The sequence below is a fragment of the Spermophilus citellus genome (genome assembly GCF_964194105.1).
Source record: "Spermophilus citellus genome assembly, chromosome: 7".
Taxonomy (NCBI): domain Eukaryota; kingdom Metazoa; phylum Chordata; class Mammalia; order Rodentia; family Sciuridae; genus Spermophilus; species Spermophilus citellus.
Genome location: NC_138188.1, coordinates 111,522,110 through 111,527,994, shown reverse-complemented (window position 1 = coordinate 111,527,994; position 5,885 = coordinate 111,522,110).

Below are 5,885 nucleotides of genomic sequence, written 5' to 3'. Positions count from 1 at the left end.
GAGGAACTTTTTAAAAACCAGCCTTCCTCTTTCCACGCCAAACTCCATTTCTTCTGAGATCTCATCAAGGTGTTGGGTGGAGGGTGCAATGACATATATTTGCTTTGCAGTCTTCTCTTAAGCAGCCTTAGTTTTTTTTTTTAATTGTGGTATAAAATTTACTATTTTTTAATTAAAAAAATTTAGTTGTCAATGGACCTTCATTTTTAAAATTAATTAATTAATTAACTTATTTATTTTTATGGGGTGCTGAGAATTGAACCTAGTGTCTCACACATGCTAGGCAAGTGCTCTACCACTGAGCTACAACCCACCCTAAAATTGACGATTTCAACCTTTTTAAGGGTACAGTTGTATGGCGTTAAGTACATTGTCGTACAATCATAACCACCATCCATCTCCAGAACTTTCTCATCCCCGATTGCAACTCTGACCCACTGCTTTCCCCTCCCTTCAGCCCTGGACAACACCATTCCACTTTCTGCCTCTATAATAATGACAACTCTAGGTACCTCACATGATGATCATATAGTATTTGTCTTTTCATGACTGACCTATTTCACTTAACATGATGTCCCCAAGGTTTACCCATGTTGTAGCATGCATCAGAATCTCCTTCCTTTTTAAGGCTGAATAATATTCCTTTGCAGGGATAGACCATGCCTTCTCTTTCCTTTCATCTTGGACACTTGAGTTGCTTCTACCTCTTTTTTTAAAATATTTTTTTAGTTGGACCTTTATTTTATTTATCTATTTATATGCAGTGCTAAGAATCAAATCCAGTATCTCACACATGCTAGGCAAGCACTTTACCACTAAGCCATAACCCCAGCCCTGCTTCCACCTCTGAAATGCTGCTGTGTTCACAAGTGTACTGATAGATATCTGTTCAAATCCCTCCTTTGAAGTATTTGTGTATATACCCAGAAATAGAATTGCTGGATTCTATGGTAAGTCTATATTTAATTTTTTGAGGAATCACCACACCGTTTTACACAACAGTTACAGCATTTTACATTCCCACCAACTACACAAGGGTTTTGATTTCTCCACATTCTAATCAATATTGGTTTTGTTTCTGTTTTTGCAGTGCTGGCTTTGGGACCCAGGGCCTTGAACATGCTGGGTGAATGCTCTGTCTCTGAGCTGCACCCCCAGCCGCTGTGATTTCCCTTTTTGTAGTAGCCTTCCTAATAGACAGGAGGGCATTTCTCATTGTGATTTTGATGTATCTATCCCTAATGATTAATGATGTTGAACATCTTTTCATGTGGCGCCAACTAAATGTAGATCTTCTTTGTGCGGTGTCTACATTTTTAAGTCTCCTCATCTCAATGCCCTGAAGGTTGTCATTTGGGACTATTTTCTCTTTGAGATTTTGTGTGTCCCATCAGGCCTGGACTTGCTCCCAGTGGAGACATGTTTGTGTGAGTGGGAAGTGGGAAGGAAAAGGAGCCAAAAAGAGAGATCGTGCCCAGCCTTGGAACCACCTGGGGAAGTTCGATATCAGGGATTTCAAGTCTACATCCTGAGAAATCCAGAAACCCAAGCTGAACTGGGTCTGAATCTTTGTGACTCCAGCTCAGTGGCTTGGGGCTCCCTAAAATAGAAGTTCTGGTTTTGAGGGGGCTTTTTCTGGGCTGAGAGGACACAGACCTTGTTCCTGGAGCGAGAATGTGCAGCGCCTGCATCCAGAACTGCCTGGGGCCCCAGGTGCTTGCAGTTTCCTCGGAGATTTTACTGTGTGCTGGCCACATGACACCGATCATCACAGGGGCACCCTTTCTGCTGATAGGAAAGATTATAATCATGATTGAAACCGCAAGGCGGGTGTACAGGCCAAGCATATTATCTGTTGCAGTTCAGAGTGTATCAGAGCAGCACCCTATAAGGCCCTTCCTTCACCCCTGGGCCCACTTCCTGTCCTCTCCGCCTCCCCAGGTATCCATTCTGTTGTTTAATGTCACCCTTGCAAACCTGTGAAACTTGTGTGTTTTCATGTGAATGTGTCTTCAACTGATATACATTATCCTGTGCAAATAAATTGCATTCTCTTTCTCACTTTATTTTTTAATCTAATACTATGTTTATTAAAATTATTTTTAGTTGTAGATGGACATAACAATATTATTTTTTATTTATTATGTGGTGCTGAGGATCGAACTCAGTGCCTCACATGAGCTAGGCAACGGCTCTACCACTGAGCCACAACCCCAGCCCTAAACACTTATGTTTTAAAAATCAATTCATAATCGCATGTATTTCTAATTCATAGACGATTTCATCCTGACTTTCACATCTGAGAGTTGTACAATCAGGTGCTGCCATCTCTTGATACACTTGATACACCCTCAAAATCACTAACTAAATTTATCAGATCATCTATACCTTTTCTTTTTCTTTCTTTCTTGTTTTCTATTTTAACTAAAATTATTGAGTTGTTTCTTCCTGTAGCTCTATCAGGGGTGTGTGTGTGTGTGTGTGTGTGTGTACACATATACCTAACAATAGTCTTAAAATATGTAAAAATAACAATTTCATCCATAAAAGGAACGGAATCTATCATTTGTAACATTGAGGATGGAATTGGGGGAAATTAAGTTAAGTGACATAAGCCAGGCACAGAAAGAAGCTTGCTGTGCATATCTTATATATATATATATATATATGTGTGTGTGTGTGTGTGTGTGTATTTCATATATGTTCATATATATTATATATTTGTTTTTCTTTTGTCTTTCCTTTTATTATTATTTTTGCAGTGATTGGGATTGAACCCAGATTTTCAAGGATCACCATGCTAGCTAGACAAGTGCTCTACCACTGAGCCACACTTTAAGATTTTACATATATTTTAAAATTATGAGGTTTTATTTTATGAATTAACAATGAAAAAAACTTCTCAATTACAAAGGACATGTTCACTATAGGAAAAAAATGAAATACATAAAAGAACAAAGTAAATGTTAAAAATGATAATGTGTATGCTAAGTGGTTGGTTTCAAACGCTAATTTTCTGTAATATATATATGTACATATATATATTTTAAAGAGAGAGAGAGAGAGAGAGAGAGAGAGTGTTTTTTAATATTTATTTTTTAGTTTTCGGCAGACACAACATCTTTTTTTGTATGTGGTGCTGAGGATCGAACCCAGCGCGGCGTGCATGCCAGGCGAGCGCGCTACCGCTTGAGCCACATCACCAGCCCTGTAATATATTTTTATTTTTAATTGGTAGATAGTGATTGTACATATTTATGTGTACAATGTGACATTTCAATGCATGTATACCATGTGTACTCATCAGATCATGGTAACTAGCAAATCTATTACCTTAGACATTTATCTTCATCATTTCATTTTTTGGGTATGGGAATTTATCCCGAGTGCTTTATCACTGAGCCACATCCCAAGTTCTTTTTATTTGATATTTTGAGACAGAGTCTCACTAAAATAGATGAGGTTGGCTCAAACTTGTGATCTTCCTACCTCAGTTTCCTGAGATGCAAGATTAGAGGTATGTGCCACACCATTCCTGACCATTTACCATTTCTTTGTATGGGCAACACCCAAAATCTTCTCTATTATTTTGAAATACTCAGTTAATTGTTGGCAGCCATAGCTATTCCACTGTGCTCCAGAACATTAAGAAGTTATTCCTCCTGGACAGCTGCACCTCTTACCCATCAGCCCTCCTCTCTCCAGCCCTCCACCCACACACTTCTGAGGCTGAGGACTGCTGTTCTATTCTCTTCTTCTTTGTGATATATTTTTTAGCTGGCACAGATGTGAAAACATACAGCATGCTTTTTTCTGTGCCTGGCTTATGTCACTTAAACATAATTTCCCCCAATTCCATCCTCACTGTTGCAAATGATAGATTTCATTCCTTTTATGGCTGAAGTTGTTGTTTTTACATATTTTAAGACTACTGTTAGGTACCTACATTTTTGTGACCATTTATATATGTTTGTGACCATTTTACCATATCGTATGTCCTTCTTTGTCAATATGTTGGGTTTTACCTTAAATTATATTTTATTAGGGTTTTTTATTTTTCCTTTGAGATGGAGTCTTCCATGTTGCCCAGACTGGCCTCAAATTCCTGGGCTCAAGCAATCCTCCTGCCTCAGCCTCCAGAGTAGCTGGGAATACAAGAATATGCCACTGTGCCCAGCTATTATTAGCTATTAAAATTGCTACTCTGACTTTCTTTGGTTTATATTTGCCTGATATATCTTTTTATTCTATCTTTTCAATCTTTTCCTGTCATTTAGGTGTGCTCCCTATAGTCTAAGTATTAAGACTAAGAGTTTCTGTCTAGATATTTACTGACTTTTTGTATATTATAGTGAATGACATTTTATTTATAATTATTTTTAATGCTTATTTTTATCATATATTATACTTACCATATGTTTTGTTATTTTTTTTTCCTTTCTTGGATTTGATTAAAAGGCTTAACTTTCTTCTGCTGGTTTGAAAGATTTTTTTAAAAATCATGGAAAATGGCCAGGCACTGAGGCACACGCCTGTAATCCCAGCAGAGACAAGAGGATCTCGAGTTCAAAGCCAGCCTTAGCAACTTAGTGAGGCTCTAAGCAACTTAGCAAGACCCTGTCTCTAAATAAATATAAAAAAGCAGCTGGGGATGAGACTCAATGGTAAAGTGCCCCTGGATAACTGAATCAATAAATGGAAGTAAAGAGACAAATCTACCTCACAGAATAATTTCAAGTAAACAATGAAGAAGAAATCAACAAAATAATTATAGTAATAATTCCCTTAGGTGAGATCCACAGATAAGTGCTAAAATGAGTGAGCAAAGCTCTAAGGAGAGTCAGGATGTTTGGATAGAGTCAAAGTATGTTTTCTAAAACATTATATTAATTACAGTACTGGTTTTAACATATGTTCACAAATTCTTTGATACTTCTCCCTCCAGAATGGGGATCTTAATTACTTGCCTCTTGAGTATAGGTTGCATTAATAATAACAAATAGACTCTGAAAGGGGGTAAATAATAACTTTAGTGGAAAATCCTGACAGACATTGCCTTAACCAAATAAAGAAGATTAATATAATCAATAATAAATCATGTTGACATCATGTACTTCCTGATACAATGTGCTGGGGAGGACACTTTACCATTATGGTGTTTGTCCCCCAAATCTATAGCCTGAGTGTAACCATGAGAAGACCTTAGAGAAATGCAAACTGAGAGATATTCTGTGAAACATTTGGTCAAGTATTCTTCAAAAACCAAGGTCATGAAAAATAAGGAAAAACTGAGTTACCACTACCAATTGCAGAAATCTAAGTAGTCATGATGACTGAGCACATCATGGTATCCTGGAGAGAACTTGGTACAAGTGGACATTAGTGAGAAAACTGGTAAAATCTGAATCAGAACACTGGTTGATAGTGTTATGCCAATGTTAATTTCTTAGTTTTGATAAACAGCCCACAGTTAATAGCTTTATCATGACAGAAGCTGTGCTACCTGTATCACCTTTACAATTTTTTCTGCAAACCTACAACTATTTCAAAATAAAAACTTAAGGGATCTGGGTGCAGTGGCACATGCGTATAATCCCAGCAACTGGGGAGGCTGAGACAGGAGGACTGGGAGTTCAAAGCCAGCCTCAGCAACGGCAAGGTGCTTAATAGCTCAGTGAGACCCTGTCTCTAAATAAAATATAAAACAGGGCTGGGGATGTGGCTCAGTGGTTGAGTGCCCTTGAGTTCAATCCCTGGTACCAAAAACAAACAAAAAAACAAATAACAAAAAACTTAAGGGGCAGGGATGTCACTCAGTAGTAGAGTGTGTGCTTAGCATGCACCAGGCTTTGGGTTCTGTCTCCAGCACCACACCTATATACACA